Source organism: Dendrobates tinctorius, unplaced genomic scaffold (assembly GCF_039654945.1).
Source record: "Dendrobates tinctorius isolate UK_male_01 unplaced genomic scaffold, ASM3965494v1 ptg000388l, whole genome shotgun sequence".
Classification (NCBI taxonomy): Eukaryota; Metazoa; Chordata; class Amphibia; order Anura; family Dendrobatidae; genus Dendrobates; species Dendrobates tinctorius.
The window spans coordinates 7467149-7488423 of NW_027362054.1; the positions used below are offsets into that span (position 1 = coordinate 7467149).

Sequence of the window (21275 nt, forward strand, 5' to 3'; positions counted from 1 at the left end):
GAATTTTTTTTCTGAATAAATTTATATCACCAAATAAAATAATTAAATGGACATTATAGATGCGATCATATTACAGCGCCGGCGCCTGCCTGATGAATGTGACTTTTTGTTATTTTTAAACATATGTTTAGTATGTAAAATAGGGGGCAGGTCAGTGGGGGCTCAGTGAACTGTCAGAAGCCATACTGATGAATATATAAGCAGAGCACCACATGAAGACCCCCACTGGCCGCACTGGAGCACAAGCATATCTTTAGATAGACGGATTTCATCAACCAATGTATCATTTTAATCAGTATAATGGCGCCGACCTGACACTGTATGTAGGTTACTGTGCACAATCTTACTGACAGACCTTGTTGCAGGAGATTATCTGATATTGCAGATGACCATATTCTAGCTGAGGACTGGGGGTAGAATTTGTCTGACACCAATGATGGGTCTGGAATTACCATAATTCACTGTTTTGAGTATTATTTGTTGTGAGAATTAGAGTGACACTGTAATCACTTACTGAAAATAGTACTCATGTGACTTTTCAGTATACTGTAAGTGGATCCCTAAAAATACTTGACCATTTTTTTTATTTTTACAATGGCAGATGTTGCGTGAATGGTCTGAGAATAGTGCTTAAAGGAGTTTTCCATAAATGTCTAGTAGATGCGGGGGCCACCTCTGGGACTCCTATCTTTAGAGCAGGGTTCTGTGATCCACCATTCTGTTTTAGGCTTCTTTATATACCAGAAGTGGTAATGAATGGAGAGAGCCAGCATATGTGTCCCCACCTTTCCACTCGTTGGTGGTCAAATGCCAGCCAGAAATAGAGATTGGGGTATTTCCATTTTGGAGATAGCTGAGAGTCCCAGAGGTGGCATTAAATGGAGAAACCTAGTACATGTGCTGCCACCTCTCCACTCACTGGCAGTTGAATGCTAGCTGGAACTAGAGAGTGGGGGTTTCATAGTTCTGGAAATAGGTGAGGGTCACAGAGGTGGAATCCACATCATTTGCAATGCAGTAAATGTCTCTCGTGTGACAACCCCTGTAACATATACTTAAGAAGATATTTCTAACAACACGTACATAACCAGGGTCACTTTTAGTCCCAATCTGTCTCTGACACCGCTAGATTTGATGCCTGTTCTGTTTGATTTTTCCTTGCCGCCTTTCCTCATATGCTCTCATTCAGCAATAGCAGTGCTAAGTGTTAATAGCTCAGCCTCCTCCTTATCCCCCCTCTGTAAGTCTAGGAAAATCTCTCCTTTAAAGCCGATGGACTTTGACTACAACAACCATTTTCACAATCCGTTTTCACAATTAACCAGAGCGGAGCGCGGCACAACACTGCACAGAGGCAAAGAGTTGCTACAACTAATCACAAACGCTGCTGACAGCTGTTTCCAGAGACCCAAGATCCTGCTCCACCCAAATATTGTATAGGAAACAGGAAAAGCCTAAGGGATTGTGAAGGTAGGAGCCGCTACTATCACACTGTTGTGCGCATTTCATGTCACTGACAGGCACTGCTGTCACAATAAACCCTCTGTTAATATTTAGCCCTATCTTTGCTGAGTGACAACATGTTGGCTTGTGTCACTTATCATTTCAGTGCAGATGTTACAGCTTACACAAGAATACGGAAGCTATCGGAAGTTTCACTATTATGCTTCTGACATGTAATGCCATGTTTTAGATATGACGGATGATATGATGCATAAATAGGGCGTTGCAGGTGCATGTAACGTTTACTGATATTTTATTCTATGTGCATTTTTTTGCTATTAGAAGCTTATGACCTTCAAATAAGAACATCCATTTATCCACTGGCGCTTGGCTGCTTTTCCAAGGTCTTTGGATCAACATTCCAGTTTACTCTAAGCTTTTGATAAAGAATTAGTGAACCAAAAAGCTTCTATTTTATATAATAGACAGAGAATGGATTCATGCGACATTGTAGGTGCCCGTCACAGCTTAATATATCTATGACAAATGGGACGTTTAATGTTAAAACTTGCAAACCATGAAGTTTTCAGAAAAAAATGCTTGTTGAATAGACAATTGTATCTACTGATTGTGATGTTTAAAGTTAACACTTTAAAACTGTATCTCATCAATATGAGATCGGTAGAGATCCTATACATATCAATCACTACCGGCAAGCTGATATCTGCTTCAGGAATGGTTGAATATAAACAATATATGTGATAGAGAAAAATAAAAATCCATACAGACGTCTCCAGAGAAAGGGACATGTCACCATCACATTGAACATACGGGGAAGTTAAAAAAAAAAACTAATAACAGGAGAGGAGGGAAAGAGAGCCAACACCTCCATCTCCATTGAAGCAGCGGCCCCCTGCTTTGCCCAAATAACTAAAGTAGCAAAACCTCCTCTAAGAACCAGATACCAAAATGGGCATTAGTTTACACAGAGACTTAGGGCCCCGTCACACACAGCGAGATCGCTAACGAGATCGCTGATTTTGTGACGCATCAGCGATCTCTCCAGCGATATCGCTGTGTGTGACGGGGATCAGCGACCGCGCCCCCTGCCGGTTATCGCTGATCGTACAGGATTGTCCTGGGCCATTTTTTGATCGTTGGTCTCCCACTGGCCAGCACGCATCACTGCGTGTGGCAGCGAGAGACCAACGATCAGTGACGCTGGACGCTGGTTTCCAACGTAAACATCGGTTAACTACAGTTGTGGCCAAAAAGTATTGACACCCCTGCAATTTTGTCAGATAATACTCAGTTTCTTCCTGAAAATTATTGCAAACACAAATTCTTTGTTATTATTATCTTCATTTAATTTGTCTTAAATGAAAAAACACAAAAAGAATTGGCCTAAAGCCAAATTGGATATAATTCCACACCAAACATAAAAAGAGGGTGGACAAAAGTATTGGCACTGTTCGAAAAATCATGTGATGCTTCTCTAATTTGTGTAATTAACAGCACCTGTAACTTACCTGTGGCATCTAACAGGTGTTGGCAATAACTAAATCACACTTGCAGCCAGTTGACAAGGATTAAAGTTGACTCAACCTCTGTCCTGTGTCCTTGTGTGTACCACATTGAGCATGGAGAAAAGAAAGAAGACCCAAGAACTGTCTGAGGACTTGAGAAACCAAATTGTGAGGAAGCATGAGCAATCTCAAGGCTACAAGTCCATCTCCAAAGACCTGAATGTTCTTGTGTCTACCGTGCGCAGTGTCATCAAGAAGTTTAAAGCCCATGGCACCTCATCTAACCTCCCTAGATGTGGACGGAAAAGAAAAATTGACAAGAGATTTCAACGCAAGATTGTGCAGATGTTGGATAAAGAACCACGACTAACATCCAAACAAGTTCAAGCTGCCCTGCAGTCCGAGGGTACAACAGTGTCAACCCGTACTATCCGTCGGCGTCTGAATGAAAAGGGACTGTATGGTAGGATACCCAGGAGACCCCACTTCTTACCCCGAGACTTAAAAAAGTCAGGCTGGAGTTTGCCAAAACTTACCTGAAAAAGCCTAAAACGTTTTGGAAGAATGTTCTCTGGTCAGATGAGACAAAAGTAGATCTTTTTGGTCAAAGGCATCAACATAGAGTTTACAGGAGAAAAAAAGAGGCATGCAAAGAAAAAAACACGGTCTCTACAGTCAAACATGGCGGAGGTTCCCTGATGTTTTGGGGTTGCTTTGCTGCCTCTGGCACTGGACTGCCTGACCGTGTGCATGGCATTATGAAGTCTGAAAACTACCAACAAATTTTGCAGCATAATGTAGGGCCCACTGTGAGAAAGCTGGGTCTCCCTCAGAGGTCATGGGTCTTCCAGCAGGACAATGACCCAAAACACACTTCAAAAAGCACTAGAAAATGGTTTGAGAGAAAGCACTGGAGACCTTTAAGGTGGCCAGCAATGAGTCCAGACCTGAATCCCATAGAACACCTGTGGAGAGATCTAAAAATGGCAGTTTGGAGAAGGCACCCTTCTAATATCAGGGACCTGGAGCAGTTTGCCAAAGAAGAATGGTCTAAAATTCCAGCAGAGCATTGTAAGAAACTCATTGATGGTTACCGCAACCGGTTGGTCACAGTTATTTTGGCTAAAGGTTGTGCAACAGTATTAGGCTGAGGGTGCCAATACTTTTGTCTGGCCCATTTTTGGAGTTTTGTGTGAAATGATCAATTAAGACAAATTAAATGAAGATAATAATACCAAAGAATATGTGATTGCAATCATTTTCAGGAAGAAACTGAGTATTATCTGACAAAATTGCAGTGGTGTGAATAGTTTTGGCCACAACTGTAAAAGCCGCGCGGCTCTTGAATACCTGCTGTTTACCCTAGATACCAGCGCATCCTGGTATCTGGTATCATTTTGTTTTGTTACCATTTTGTATAATTTTTCATAAACATTGCCTACTAGAGTTGAGCGAAACGGGTCGAAAAAATTGAAAAGTCGCCGACTTTCGCCAAAGTCGGGTTTCATGAAACGAAACCCGACCTTAGCGTGAGGTCGGCCACGAGGTCGGCGACTTTAGCGCCAAAGTCGCGTTTCAAAAGATGCTTGAGCGCCTTTTTTGCAGCCAATCAGGAAGAACGGACACTGTGTGGCAACATGATGATATAGGCAGCGGTCACCACCATCTTGGAGAAGGGCATGCAAGTGATTGGCTTGCTTTGTGGGGCGTCACAGGGGGTATAAAAGGGCGGGGATGCCGACCGCCGTGTTACTCATGCTGATCTCAGAATAGGGAGAGCTGCTGCTGATTCTGTAGGGAGAGTATTAGGCAGGGAAGAAGATACCAAAAACTGATTCTGCTGCTAGCGATTTTGCCTGTACAACACAACAGTCACTGTGCACTGCAAGGGGAGGCTATATTTTGGTGCATCAGCTCTGTTGGTTATTAGGCTGCCTTTTAAGGCTACCTGGTAGCTGCATTGCTGTGTGCCCACTGCTGAGCAAACTGCTTTTTTCAAAGCAATCCAGATTTTATTGTTTTGTCCTTGTGAGTTACTGAGCGTTCATTTTTCATACACAGTACAGCGGTGTACGCTCCTCTCTCAGTACCGTGTAATGGCTGTTACCACGGCCACAGTGAAGCTATCTGTGTGTGACTCTGTAAGGATAAGTCGAGGAGTTGTTCCGTTCTTACAGACCTACACTGTAGGGAGATTCCAGTTCTGCCCAATTCTATATACACCTTGTAGTTTGTCATACACTAGGCAATTTCTGCCGGTCACATTGCGGTGTTAAATAAACAGGGCCTGACTGAATCCCACAGTGTCCTGAAGTGTAGAGACATTCCAATTCTACACAGTCCTCTATACACCCTTCTAACAGCATAGAGAATCTGCCTGTCATATTGCGGTGTTAAATAAACAGGGCCTGACTGAATCCCACAGTGTCCTGAAGTGTAGAGATATTCCAATTCTCCACAGTCCTCTATACACCCTTCTAACAGCATAGAGAATCTGCCTGTCATATTGCAGTGTTAAATAAACAGGGCCTGACTGAATCCCACAGTGTCCTGAAGTGTAGAGACATTCCAATTCTCCACAGTCCTCTATACACCCTTCTAACAGCATAGAGAATCTGCCTGTCATATTGCGGTGTTAAATAAACAGGGCCTGACTGAATCCCACAGTGTCCTGAAGTGTAGAGACATTCCAATTCTCCACAGTCCTCTATACACCCTTCTAACAGCGTAGAGAATCTGCCTGTCATATTGCGGTGTTAAATAAACAGGGCCTGACTGAATCCCACAGTGTCCTGAAGTGTAGAGACATTCCAATTATACACAGTCCTCTATACACCCTTCTAACAGCATAGAGAATCTGCCTGTCATATTGCGGTGTTAAATAAACAGGGCCTGACTGAATCCCACAGTGTCCTGAAGTGTAGAGACAATCCAACTCTCCCCAGTACTATATACACCTTGTACCTTGTTTTAAAGTACCAGAGAGTTGATGTAAATTTGGGTAAATTTTTCCAAAAAATGAGGAAGCGTGGTGGAAGAGTCTGTGGAAGTGGGCGGGGGTTGGCAGCTGGTAATGATGGTGTTGGTGTTGGTGGTGGATCTGCTGGTAGTGGCAAAAGCAAAATAGCACCTAATACTGGAGGTGTTGAGGCTGCGTCATCGTCTGGCTCCACAAGGCCTCGAAGGCTCCCTTTTCTGGGAGTAGGTAAACCGCTTCTAAAGCCGGAGCTTCAAGAACAAGTTTTGGCTTACATTGCTGACTCAGCCTCCAGCTCTATCACCTCCTCTTCTGAAGTTTTAAAAAATAAAAGCACTGAGTCGTCATTGGAGGCTCATGGTCATGAACCACACCTTTCCTTGTGTCCTTCACCCCTACCAAAATTGAAGGATGCGGTAGGCCACACTACAGATTACTCCATGGAGCTGTTTTCACATACCATGCCTGGGTTATCAAGTCAAATCATGAATTACCCAGGCCAAGATGAATCTGACATGGAGTGCACTGATGCACAGCCACTGCTAGATTTATCTGCTGGTACATTCACTCAGAGCACTACATTGTCCTCGCAGTGTACTGAGCCAGAATCTGACCCTGATGAAACTCAGTTGCCCCCTCCCGCATACTATACCACCATACACGGTGACACAGAGGAAGGTGCACATGACATTGAAGAGGAGGTGATGGATGACCCAGTTGTTGACCCAGATTGGCATCCACTGGGGGTAGAGTGTGCCGCTGCCAATAGCTCAGAAGAGGAGGAGGAGCATCCGCAGCGGGCATCGACAGTGCAACAGTTGTTATCTGGCAGGCCCGGAGCAGTCCAAAAACGGGTTACAAAAACCCAAAACATTGGCCAGATGGTCAAAAAAGCACAGCGTGCAAGGCCTCAAACTGTCTTTCTTAGTAGGAAGAGTGCAGTGTGGCACTTTTTTGAACAAAATCCTAATGATCAGGCAAAGGTAATCTGTAAGAAGTGCTCAAAGACCTTTAGCCGAGGGAAAAATCTGAGAAATTTGAATACCAGTTGCATGCTAAGACATTTAACCACCATGCACTTGCAAGCATGGATGGACTACCAAAACTCACGTACCACATGTGCTACTGCTCCCAAAGAAGGTAGTCAGCAACGCAACATTGTTTCCCCCACTGTAAGTCCACCGGTTAGCACACCACCAGCAGCAAATGTTGAGTTGTCGTCGTAAGGGCAAATCATTCAGGGAATCACACTGTTATTGCAACGAAAGACTGAATCTAGGACATAAGAAAGAACACCAACTCCATCACCATAATCAACCCTCTCTCAGTCCGCCATGTCCACCGGTACTTCCACCATATCTAGCTCTCAAGTCCAGCTCACCCTACCAGAGACTATGAGTAGGACAAAAAAGTACTCATCTTCTCATCCACGTACACTGGCTTTGAACACCCACATTGCCAAACTAATCTCGCTAGAGATGATGCCCTATTGGTTGGTTGAAAGCGCAGCTTTCCGCGAACTAATGGCCTACGCAGTTCCACGCTATGAACTACACAGTCGCCACTTCTTTTCTTGCAAAGTCATCCCAGCCCTCCACCTTCATGTGAAAGACCGCATTGTCCATGCACTCAAGCTGTCAGTGAGTGGAAAGGTGCATCTCACAACTGATGCATGGTCCAGTAGGCATGGCCAGGACCGTTACGTGTCCAACACTGCGCACTGGGTTAATGTGGTGGATGCAGGGTCCACAGGGGACAGCGGTGGTGGCACAGTGCTGCCTAGCTCACGGTATAGGAAACAGTTGGCTGTAGGCTTTCGACCCTCCTCCTCCTCCTCCTCCAGAAGCGAAAGCTGGTCCACAGAGCGCAGTCGCACGAGCATTGCATCCGCAGTTGACAGTTTTGCAAACGAGGTGTCCCCCTATCGATCAGCTAGTGGAAAGCGTCAGCAGGCTGTCTTGCAGATGATGTGTTTGGGCAACAGACACACCGCAGAGGTACTGGACGACTACTTTCAGCGACAAACTGAGTCATGGCTGGGCAGTCTACATCTTGAGGCAGGCAAGGTAGTTAATGATAACGGCCGGAATTTTGTGGCAGCCATAGCCCTTTCAAAACTCAGACACATACCTTGCTTGGCTCACACCTTGAACCTGGTGATGCAGTGCTTCCTCACTAATTATCTGGATTTAACAGGCCTGCTCCTTAAGGTTCGAAGACTGTGCTCACACATCCGCCGGTCGCCGGTACACTTCAGTCGTTTGCAGAAGCTGCAGCGATTGCTCCACCTTCCCAAACACCGCCTAATTATCGACGTTGCAACAAGGTGGAACTCCACCCTGCACATGGTTGAGCGGCTGTGCGGACAAAGGCAGGCCGTAATGCATTTGTGAGAGGATACACGGGCAGGCACTTTGAGGGCAGACATGGAGTTGACAGGTGTGCAGTGGTCGAAGCTGAAAGACCTCTGTAAAGTCCTTCAGTGTTTTGAGGAATGCACATGGCTGGTAAGCGCTGACGACGCCATCATAAGCATGAGCATCCCACTTATGCGTCTGCTCATGCAAACTTTGACGAGCATTAAGGAGCAGGCGTCTGCAGCCGAGGTTGATGAGGAGGAAGAGGAGGAGGGAAGCCTTGATGACAGTCAGCCATTGTCTGGTCAGGGAACTGTCATGGACGAGGTGGAGGAAGAAGAGGAAGAGGATGATGATGGGGATGATTATTTAGGGGAGGAGGATGCTTCTCGTGGGGCAAGAGAAAATGTTGGCTTTGCTAGGTCTGGTACAGGGTTTGTGCGTGACTGGAGTGATGTGGATTTGCCAGAAAGTGCTCCTCCACCCAGCACTCGCAGTGCATCATTGACACCGGGAACATTGGCCCACATGTCAAATTATGCCTTGCAGATCCTAAAAAGGGACCTCCGCATTGCCAAAATGATGAACGATGATGACTACTGGTTGGCCAGCATCCTGGATCCACGCTATAAATGCAAATTCCAAAACATCATGCCACAGGAGAACCTTGACCTAATATTGGCTAACAAACAAGCTACTCTGGTAAACCAGTTGGTTGAGGCATTCCCAGCACACAGCAGTGGTGATGGTTCTCACACGAGCCATAGGGGCCGGGGGCAACTTGGAAGCGGTGTTGGTGGTGGACACATCAGAAGTGGCATTGGAGACAGGGGTTTCATGACCATGTTGTGGACTGATTTTTCAAGCCCCACTCACACGACTAGTAATACTGCATCGATTGAAAGTGACAGGAGACAGCACTTGTCAAGTATGGTTACAAACGACTTTTCCTCCCATATCGATGTTCTCCCTCACAGGTCATACCCATTTGACTATTGGGCAGCTAAATTGGACACCTGGACTGAATTTGCACAATATGCCTTACAGGAGCTCGCATGCCCAGCTGCAAATGTGCTATCGGAAAGAGTCTTCAGTGCTGCTGGATCAATACTGACAGAAAAAAGGACCCGTCTGTCGACCCAAAATGTGGATGATCTAACCTTCATTAAAATGAACCATGCATGGGTTTCCAAGGATTTTGTCCCACTTTACCCTGATGACACATAGGTTGCCAGAAAAATTGTTTTCTTTGGTCCGCCTGTTCCTGGGACTTGACCAATTTCGCCTTTAGCAGCAGGTGAATGTCCCACATCAACATATGCCATTTTGTAAACCTCCCTAACTGGGCAGCCTCCTCCCCCCAATGGCCGGGGTCACCACCGAGCGCACGCAACCGTGCGAGTGCCATTGCCCTGGACAGGTGGGTGGGCTGACTCGTGGGCGCGGGCACTGGCACAGGGTCCCTCATAGTGCAATCAAGTGTCTCTGACGGTGGTGGTGCACACCCGCCGTCAGACACACCACCGTACTATGAGGGGCCCAGTGCCAGTGCCGACGCCCACGGGTGGGCCCCCCTTGCTTGGGCAGGGCCCCAGCATTTGCAATGTTTACCTCTCCCTGCTCCTCCGCTGTGTAGTCTGGGCTGTCAAATCCATCACTGGGACAAGCACTTCAAATTTGGTGAACTGATAGAAGATGATGGTTAAGACGTAACTATGCCCTGTCCCGCTGGCTGGGATCCAGCTTCAGATGATCAATGGCTTCCATTTCTTATGGACGTCGACTCACAATGAGATGCAGTGGTGGTTTCTCATCAGCTTTAACAGTTTTCCTACCCACAGACGTGTGACATTCCAGCGCACATTTTTAAATGTGCCCTCCCTCTCATGCCAATCCAATTGAATCGCCTACGGCCTGTGGCTTCTGTGTTTTGCACTCCAAAGTTACGTGACAGATCATGATAGTGTCATGTCGGACACTGTTCGCACCAGGGTGTCCGGCAGACAGCGGTAATACCCCATCCTACCACTTTGTTCTCAGCTGCGCTGGTTGGTCTTCTGATCCGGCTTGGATTGGGTTAACCAGGTTGTCATTCTGGCTGAGGGCTTAGCCACGCCCTCTGTCTTTAAATTGTCCTGCGTGACTATGGGCGTCGCCGACTATAGCTGTTGCCTTGTGCTAGCGATACCGGTCTGGAGTGGTGGTCTAAGGAGCATACTGTTTCTGGTGTAGTATATTCCGTTGTTGCCATTTTTCCTCCCTGTGTTGTATTTTTTGGTTGCCCTTGCACATTATTGTATTTTCCTGTGTGTACGCGGTGTGGTGCGTTTCCTTTATCCCTGTCCATACTTATTTGTGGGGTCTGGTGTTTGGTCTCCTCACTGGGTGGAGGGTGGTGGGTTCAGCTTAGGGCTGGACAGGAGACAAGGACAGTGTGGAAGCCCAGGCAGGCACACCTTAAGTGTAAACCCTGGGTTGAGGGACAGACAGGGTTTCCCCTAGTCTGAGGGACACCGTAGGGGCCCCGGGGTTTTAGCCTATAGTTACCTAGGCTTCCCATGACATTATAGTCGGCCCAAATTTTATTTACCATGGATCCTATAGTCTCCATAACCAAGCAGCTGGAGGCTCTGTCCATACAGGTCACTGAGCTGAGGGGAGCGGTCCAGCAACAAGGCCTGTCAGTTCCTGCTGTGCAAACTGAGGCAGCAGTCAGGGCAGCTGAACCCAAGTTACCTCTCCCTGAACGATTTTCTGGTGATCGCTGTAAGTTTGTTGTATTTTGTGAATCCTGCAAATTGTATTTTCGTATGCGTCCATTCTCCTGAGGAAATGAGGCTCAGCGTGTGGGCTTGGTAATTTCCTTGCTGAGTGGTGATCCACAAGCATGAGCCTTTTCACTACCTTCTGATTCACTTGCAGTTGAGTCCGTAGACTTTTTTTTTCTGCTCTTGGTTTAATCTATGATGATCCTGACAGACTGGTGTTAGCAGAGTCTAAAATACCCTCTCTACTCCAGGGTGAGCGACTGGAATTTCGTCGCTGGGCTGTGGACACTCAAAGGAATGACACTGCACTAAGGAGTCAACTTTTGCATGGGGTTTATGGAAGGGTTAAACAAGCTCTGCTAATGTATGAGACTCCCGCCTCACTGGAGGCTGCTATGGTGCTTGTAGTACGCATTGATCGCCGCTTTCATCAGAGGTCGCAGGAGATATTGCCTGGGGGGGGGCAGTTTCTGGTGAGGTTGCCTCGGGTGAATCCATGGAACCTATGCAGATTGCTGGTATATCACATACACATAATAACAAGCATAAATGTCCCTTGCCCAGAAAGCAAGGGGTCTGTTTTTTTTGTGGCAAAAAAGGACATTTTATTAATGCTTGCCCCCTGGTACCTAAGAAAGATGTGCCGGCGGAAAACTGCTAGGCTCAGAGGGTTTGGAGGAGTCTAGTCTGAGCCTTTGCATATCCTCCGTGGTGGTCTCCCAGTGTATTCTCCCTGCCAATGTAGTAATCGGGGGCCAAGAGCTGTCGATTACTGTATTTGTAGATAGTGGTTCAGCCGCTAATCTCATTGATGAAAAGTTTGCGCGTACAGCGGGATTTAAGGTGGAAAAGCTGCCTAATCCTATCCGGGTGGTTACCATCAATGCCTCCCCTCTCTCACAAGGGTGATTAAAGAGTTTGAGGCTGATGTAAAACTCCACATTGGGGTCCTACACTCTGAGCGGGTAACATGTAAGGTGCTCAGTAATTTACCTGCTCAGGTAGTTCTGGGGTTTCCATGGTTGTCTATGCACAATCCGTTGATTGATTGGAAAACCCAGGACATAATCCAGTGGAGCAGATATTACCAGGAGAGTTGTCTGGCCACATGTATCTCCGTTGTGACTCCCAGCATCCCGGAGCCACTGCTGGACTTTGCTGATGTATTTTCTGAAAGAGGTTGCTCAGAGCTGCCACCGCACCAACCCTATGACTGTGCTATTAGGTTAAAACCGGGGGCCAAGTTACCGAAAGCCAGGATGTTTAATATCTCAGGTCCTGAGAGGCAAGCTCTCAAAGAATATATTGCAGAAAGTCTAAGCAAAGGGCACATCAGGCTTTCATCATCTCCATTGGCGGCGGGGTTCTTCTTTGTCAAGAAGAAAGATGGCGGATTACGCCCGTGTCTGTATTTCAGGGAACTCAACCAGATTACGGTTTGTGACCCATACCCGATGCCACTGATACCCGATTTGTTCAACCAGGTGTCTGGTGCCAAATGGTTTTCCAAGCTTGACCTCAGGGGGGCGTACAATCTCATAAGAGTTCGTCAAGGGGATGAATGGAAGACGGTATTTAATACCCCTGAGGGTCATTTTGAGAATTTGGTGATGCCATTTGGGTTGACGAGCGCACCAGCAGTATTTCAACATTTCATAAATGATGTCTTTTCTCATCTCTTGGGGAAATTTGTTATTATATACCTTGATGACATTCTTATTTACTCACGCGACTGTGATGCACACATAGAGCATGTTAGGCAGGTATTGCAGTTGCTCAGGTCGAACAAGCTATATGCCAAGCTTGAGAAATGTGTATTTGTTGTCCAAGAATTACCTTTTTTGGGTTATGTAATTTCCGCCTCAGGGTTTAAAATGGACATCGCTAAGGTGCAAGCGGTGCTGCAGTGGGATCGGCCTGATAATCTCAAGGCGCTTCAACGATTCCTGGGCTTTTCCAACTATTATAGGAAATTTATTAAGAATTTTTCTATGATTGCTAAATCGCTCACCGACATGACTAAAAAATGTACCAGTTTTTCTGACAGGTCTGAGGCTGCTGTGAGCGCGTTTGAATTCCTCAAAAACAGTTTTGCTTCAGCTCCCATCCTGGTTCAGCCTGATGTCTCCCTACCATTTACCGTGGAGGTGGATGCATCTGAGGTTGGAGTGGGGGCGGTACTGTCTCAGGGTCCATCCTTGGGCAAATTGCATCCGTGTGCCTACTTCTCCAAGAAGCTGTCGCCTGCCGAGCGTAATTACGATATTGGTAACAGGGAATTGTTGGCATTTGAGGAATGGCGACACTTCTTGGAGGGGGCTGTCCATCAGATTACTGTTATAAGAAACCATAAAAATCTGTTTTATTTAGAGTCTGCTAAACGCCTGTCCCCCAGACAGGCTCGCTGGGCGTAATTCTTCTCCCGGTTCAATTTTTTTGTGACGTACCGACCAGGTTCTTAGAATACTAAGGCGAACGCCTTGTCCAGATGTTTTCCGGGTGGAGAGCCACGTGAGGATCCGGTGCCTATCCTCCAAAAGGGAGTTGTGGTCTCGGCTCTCACGACAGAAGTTGAGGCAGAGATTGCTGAGGCTCAGGAGGAGGTACCGCCGGATCTGCCTCCTAATAAATCGTTTGTGCCACTACACCTACGCTTAAAGGTCTTAGGGGAACATCACAATACTGTCCTGGCGGGCCACCCAGGGGTTAAGGGCACTCTGGGACTTGTATCACGTTGTTTTTGGTGGCCCAAAATCCGTCAGGACGTGGCCTCATATGTGTCAGCCTGTACCACGTTCGCACGGGCCAAGACACCACGCTCCCATCCTGCTGGCACATCGCATCCTCTCTGTGTGCCCAGTAAGCCATGAACTGAGATTTCCATGGATTTCATTACGGATTTGCCCTCCTCGGCTGGGAACACGGTCATTCTGGTAATAGTTGATCGGTTCTCTAAAATGTCGCATTTCGTTGCTTTGCCATCTTTGCCCAATGCGAAGACCCTTGCTCAGGTATTTATTCGCGAGGCGGTCAGACTTCAAGGTGTCCCGTCTGACATTGTATCTGATAGAGGTACACAATTTGTGGCAAAATTTTGGAGAGCTTTTTGTTCTCGCCTAGGGATTAAATTGTCTCATTCATCGGCTTTCCATCCGCAGTCGAATGGGCAGACTGAGCGTATGAACCAAAACCTGGAACAATACTTACGCTGTTTTGTGTCTGACAATCAGGAAGAGTGGACGGCGTTTCTTCCTCTGGCTGAATTCGATATAAACAATCATTGTCAGGAATTGTCTGGGGAATCTCCCTTCTTTTGTGTTTATGGTCAACATCCCCAATTCTGTACCTTGCGCCAAGGGTGCTCTGCGGGCGTCCTTGAGTAGGACCACTTGGGAGCACAATTGTCATCCGTTTGGAGGAGAGTAAAGCAGCGCTTGCTGAATGTAGGTTCTAGGTACAAACGTGTGGCTGACAGTAGACGTGTGCCTGGTCCGGACCTGTGTGTGGGTGATTGGGTGTGGTTGTCTACAAGGAACATCAAACTCAAAATACCATCGCTTAAGTTGGGTCCCAGGTTCATTGGTCCGTTTAGGATCTCCGCAATTATCAACCCTGTGGCATTTCGTTTGGAGTTACCTGCCGTATACAAGATACATAATGTGTTTCACAAGGCGTTACGAAGGTCGTGGGTGCTGTTGATGTTTCTCCCGTGCCACCACCTCCTGTCTTGGTGGATGGCACGTTGGAGTTTGAGGTGTCCAAGGTGGTTGACTCACGGGTAGTGCGTCACACTCTACAGTACCTGGTCCACTGGCGTGGCTATGGTCCTGAGGAGAGGACTTGGGTGCCGGCTTCGGACATACATGCGGACCGACTGGTTACAGTGTTTCATCGCCGCCATCCGGACAAGCCGGGTCCTCGACATTGTGAGATTCCTGGGGTCCCTCGTAGAAGGCGGGGTACTGTCATGTCGGACACTGTTTGCACCAGGGTGTCCGGCAGACAGTGGTAATACCCCATCCTACCACTTTGTTCTCAGCGGCGCTGGCTGGTCTTCTGATCTGGCTTGGATTGGGTTAACCAGCTTGTCATTCTGGCTGAGGGCTTAGCCACGCCCTCTGTCTTTAAATTGTCCTGCGTGACTATGGGCATCGCCGACTATAGTTCTTGCCTTGTGCTAGCGATACCGGTCTGGAGTGGTGGTCTAAGGAGCATACTGTTTCTGGTGTAGTATATTCCGTTGTTGCCATTTTTCCTCCCTGTGTTGTATTTTTTGGTTGCCCTTGCACATTATTGTATTTTCCTGTGTGTACGCGGTGTGGTACGTTTCCTTTATCCCTGTCCATACTTATTTTTGGGGTCTGGTGTTTGGTCTCCTCACTGGGTGGAGGGTGGTGGGTTCAGCTTAGGGCTGGACAGGAGACAAGGACAGTGTGGAAGCCCAGGCAGGCACACCTTCAGTGTAAACCCTGGGTTGAGGGACAGACAGGGTTTCCCCTAGTCTGAGGGACACTGCAGGGGCCCTGGGGTTTTAGCCTATAGTTACCTAGGCTTCCCTTGACAGACAGGCAGTGAGCACCATGTTTACATCTCTCCCTGTGATCAAAATTGGATATGAGTAACGGCAATGGGATCAACGGTACTGTGATACAGCAACACTTTCTTCACAAAGAACGGTTTTTGCTGTGTCCACACAATAATTAATTAAGGGTCAGCATCACCTCTGAGAATTGTGACGGAAGTTGTTCCCGTGAATAGTAATTCGTAGATTTCTGCAATCACTAGACTTTAGGTAAATAACTGTATGCATCTAATTTCCTATTGCAGAGAGTCTGGGCTGTCTTACTGAGACAGAAATATAAATGAAGATTTAAAAATACCACCAAATGTGTATCATGGTGTACGCTTGAAATACATTTCCTTTTTTTCTAGTTTTTAGATTGTTGTATAATCCATGCAGAGAACACGGAGATTTTAAATGTTTAAACTATGCTCTATATACCTGCTATCCAGTGATAATGTACCCTATCTCAACTTTGTACAATCTGGTCTAATCCATACTGGGCCTGAGACCGTCTGAGCCTGCCTCCTGATCGATACACATAGGTTTTTAATGTGTAAACTATGCAACATATATACGTGTTATCAGGTGAAACTGTACCCTTTATCGACTTTCTCGAATCTTGTAGAATCCATACTGGGCCTGAGAACGGCTGCAGAGCTGTTAAGCAAGCTACAGCACCTGTGGTTTGGACACGTAATGTTTTGCATTTTTTCTGGAATGGCGGTTAGGCCGAAATCAGGAATTGCTGTTGACCTGCACTTACTGGGAAATCATCGTTCACGGCGAATTATTGGAATCCCAGATCCCCATCACTAACGCTGTTCAGCGGGTTATCTGCACCTGTAAGCGACAAAAGATGGTCCTTTCAGTGTAGCGCGCATGTAGCCCCGGACATGGAAGGCCATGATAGCCCTGTTATTGCTCGATCGCGCGTGCCAGAGCCTCGCGTATCCCTCTAGTAAGCTTTACGCGTACCGCAGGGGCATGCCGGAGTCTTGTTTGTTAACGGAATAAAGCTGACAAATCGCTAGCACAACTACAAACGGACATACCACACCACACACACACACAATCAACAAAGCTTTCAATGTGTGCATTTTTTTTGAGGTGGCATGGTTGTGGTTTCCCGGGTGAAGTCCAGTTAAGCCGCAGGCTCCACTCCTGGTGGTGCCCTTTTGGACATTCCTTTAAGGTTCAGCTTTGCAATCATACTGCCCCCGGAAAGCAAACACTTTGGCTTCATGGACGCTGTTTGGAGGTTCATGGGAATAACGCCACCGGATCGCCAGTTGCCATAATTTATTGGTGGGAAGTACGACGGTATATGATCGTGTTCGTTTTCAGATTTTGGTTTTTTGGGTTTGGTTTTTACATTTTTAGTCCAGACTTTTTGGACTTCATAAAGGCATGACAAGCCTTGATCTGTGTCTCCTCCACCTCCTCCTTTTACTCCTCCACCTCTTTTGTAAATGTAGTTGCCCTTTTCCATATGTTATTTTTGGCTTCTGAGCATTTTGTCGGCTTTGGGACACCTTTTATGGTGTTTTGTAATTGTTTTGTATGTGTTAGTATGTTTTTGTGTTTGCCTGCAATTGTTTTCAGTGTGGTTCGACGAACATTCGACGAACTTGCCTCCTGTGCAACGAACCAAAACACTGGCGGGGTGGCTCAACACTACTCATGATATATAGACGTACATTGTTAATGTTTAAACTATGCTATATATACCTGCTATCTGATGATACTGTACACTTTGTCTACTTTTTATATTCTTGTCTAATCCATACTGAGCCTGGGAGTGTCTCTGTGTGACTGATGGAATATATATGGAGATTGACAATTATCCTTTGACTGAATAGAGCTGTACGCTTCTGATACAGTACCATATATGTGATGTTATTTTGTGTCTATTTTGTGCTAAATTTGGAAGTTTGGTGGAAGAGGCCGCAGACGTGGGCGTGGGGGGGCCAGCTGGTGATGATGGTGGTGGTGCATCTGCTGGTAGTGGCAAAAGCACAATAGCAGCTAAGGCAGGAGGTGTTGAGCCTGCGTCATGGTCTGTCTACGGAACGCCTGGAAGGCTACCTTTTCTTGGAGTAGGTTAACCATTTTTAAAGCCGGAGCATGAGGAACTGGTTTGGGCTTACATTGCCGAAACAGGCTCCAGCAAATATGCCCTCCTCTTCTGAAGTTTCAAAAAATGCAAGGACTGAGTCATCAAGTGCTGGCTCCTGGTCAGGAAGAACCCCTTTCCTTGTCTCCTGCACCCCCACCCAAAGTGAATGATGCAGCAGGCCACACTTCACATTAGTCCATGTAGCTCTTTCTATCATACCATTCATGGGTTATCAAGTCAAATCGTGAATTCCCCAGTCCAAGATGAATCTGACATGGAGTGTGGGTGGCCAGGCAGGGCAGTGGAGTTAATCGGTACCGGGACGGTGTCTCCCTGGGATGTGTCACAGTGGTGGTGACCCGTTCCGTGGCCCTGGGCGTCCATGCAAAGGGGTGAATTACGTTTATAGGTGAATGATACGTGACGCCACCTGTGGTTTCTGAGTAGATTGACCAGCGCTGCAGTGGCGCTTCTCTGGGACAGAAGTTGTGGTGCAGCTAAGATGTAGAAGCCCTGCACAGGTATGGCCATTGTCGCAGGGCACATGAAAGAGTTGGTAGATGGTGTGCAGTGCAGGATGTAGCTGAGCCGTGCGCCAGGCGCAGGAGAAAGAGGACAGACACAGTCGTGCAGTTCCTTTACCTGTACTTGGTAAGTGCCGTCCAGGACCCAGAGTACAGATGGAGAAGGAGTTGGTCAGCCTGGAAGCCAATTTGGAATTCTCTCTCTGCAGATAGGTAGTGTGGCCTCCGTTCTAGCGCTTATCTGAGGTACTCGCAGTGCTGAGTTCAATGAAGTTCCCCCTGTTGACTCTCTCTTGGAACTTTCTCGTATGGCAGGCAGCCGTAGCCTTTTCCTTCTGGCTCCCACATGTCGCTGCTGGGGCCTCCGAGCCTTAGTTGGGTACAGAGCATTTACAGCTGCTACTTCCTCCGGTTTCTGCTGCAGGAACGTCAGTATCCTTACAAACTCGGAGACCGGAATCCGGACCATGCGCTCAAGCTAGGAGTGAGCCTTAACTCTGCTCATCCTCCAGCTCCCCTTCTCACGTCCACACACTTCCCCTTCCCTTCACAGACTGCTTAACTTAACTCCTCCCGACCACAGACAGCAGCTCCTCAGCAGTCAGGTTCAGAGGTCTCCCTGCTGGCTTGGAGTGGGAAATGTGTTGTGTGTTGGTTTAACTGCTAGAGAGATCCTTCGTTGCTCCCAAGCATGACATCACACTCCCTAGGAGGAAGGTAATGCCACTGTGGCGACCGTACTCCTGGGGGCGCCACAAGTGCACTGAGGCCCAGCCACTGCTAGATGATTCTGCTGGTACATTGACTCAGACCACTACATTCCCCTCGCACTCTACACAGCCTGAATGTGACCCAGATGAAACTCAGGTTACCCTTGCCATATACTGTACCACCTTACACGGTGACAAAAAGGAAGGTGCAGCTGAAAGAGCAGGTTCGGCCCACCCGCCGTCAGACACACCGCCGTACTATGAGGGGCCCTGTGCCAGTGCCGCCGCCAACGAGTGGGCCCCCCATGCTTGCTCTGGATCACAGCACTTGCAAAGTTGAAATACTTACCTCTCCCTGCTCCACCGTCATGACGTCTTCCGCGTTTCCTGACAGTGATATTCTGATCAGAGAGCGCAATGACACCACGTCTGTACGCCCAGACTAGTACAGGGATTCCCTAGCGAGGAGACTTATATAATTGTTTTCAATGTTGGGACAGCAATTTTTGGGGAGCACTATACTCTGGAGAATGATATATGGGGCCCAACATACACTGGAGCATTCCAAAGGTGGACATCAGACACTGGAGCAGCATTTACAGGGCCCATTCCACACTAGAGCATTAGAAATGGGTCCCATTATATATAGAGCACTATTTGGGCCCATAAGACAGTGCAGCTTCATCCATGGGGACCAACATATACTGTAGCATTATGTGGAGCTCATCATATACTGTTTCAAACATTATATGGGACCTATGATTCTGTATGGTGAAATATATGGGCCTCATTACTCTGTATAGCGCACTATGCGGTGGCCATAATACTGTATGGAGTTATATACTGTCCGTTTTTGGAGCTATTGGAGAATTTAAAATGGATTTCATTCATGAGATGTAAAAAGTGAAGTATTTTTCATTGTACTATACCGCTATTTCTCTGCCGTATCGGAGCATCATGAGTTGTGGTATGTGTTAAAGGGGCGCTCTTTGGCCCAGGGCACATGAAAACCTGGAGCCAGCCCTACCCCCCCACAAATTTAGCCAAATAACCCCCATTTTTCAGTGCGTAACTAGTATTATGAAGAAAATTAAGGTTGAAAAGCTTCAGTAATAAGATTTGAAGTTTTTGGCATTCAAAAGGGCACTGTAGGTGTGTTTCCTGGCCTCCACTCCCTGCCGACTTTGCTTCCCCATTGACTTGCATTGGGTTTCGTGTTTCAGTCGGCCTTCGACTTTTCACAAAAATCGGCCGATTTCGTTCGACCCGACTTTTGCGAAAGTCGGGTTTCATGAAACCCGACTCGACCCAAAAAAAGGCAAAGTCGCTCGACTCTACTGCCTACTTTTCTAGATGAAATACTGTATATAAAATTTAATAGCTCTGTTCTTCTTGTGGTGTAACCCTGAAGCCTTATGCTACCTGTAAGCTCACTATGAGTTCCCCAATAACCGGTCTAGTATTGGAAGCAGCCACGGCGTCGACCATCACTCGTCACTCAATTGCGTAATTGTCCTGATTATTTTAAGCAGCTCACTTGCGTTCCCTTGACAACTGGTTGGATCTCTCCGGTGCCATCTGTGACAAAGTGGTAACAGTGGTGGGATCTGTGTGAACCCCCCAGCTGTAATACTTGACAGTGTACAAAAAGAAACACTGCAGCTCCATGCATTGCGGCCCCTTTTTTACACAACTGTTGAATATTAGTGTCAAGGATTAGACCCACACCAATATAATATTCATGTCTTATCCTAACAATAGGCTACGCTACAAAAATGATTCAGTGATGCGTTGAGGAACATAACTAAAGGTCTCCATAGACTCCAGAGAAAAGTCAGCCAAAACAGGCAACCATAACGAATTACCGTTACCTGCCTTGATGAAACCAGATCAATGGCTTACCAATGAACGATTATTATCGCTCAAAAATATTTAGAATTGAGAGTCCTCAGTGGTTGATACCTTTTAATGGCTAAATGAAAAGATGGCAACAAATTACAAGCTTTCGAGACTACTCAGGTCTCTTCTTCAGGCATATAGACTAATACAAAATCTGAAGAATCACATATTTATACACAACACAGCAGAGAAATAATGCAATAGATAAGACAAGTTACGTGAAGCTGAACTATCATTATGGGAGAATGATAGACAGTTTTGGGTATAAATATTGGAAAAGTTCGTAGATAAGGAGTGTGAATGTTTTATTGTTCTCTTATTGAGGTCTGGTTCTGTGTTTTGATGCCTCCACAAGGTCTGTGGAGCAAATTCCTTAACTGATGTAAAAAGA

At 46.7% G+C, this 21275-nt stretch overlaps 1 protein-coding gene across 2 annotated transcripts in view; it reads left to right on the plus strand.

The window, feature by feature from the left end:
- The first annotated feature begins 1218 nt into the window (after window positions 1-1218).
- The window catches only part of RDH5 (retinol dehydrogenase 5), a 143610-nt gene continuing 123553 nt past the window's right edge, over window positions 1219-21275 (plus strand). The window contains exon 1 of one of the 2 annotated variants that reach the window (XM_073563480.1): window positions 1219-1470. The gene's annotated coding sequence lies outside the window, so the exon portion shown is untranslated. The remainder of the gene's footprint in view (window positions 1471-21275) is intronic. The other variant, XM_073563479.1, reaches the window with a different exon arrangement.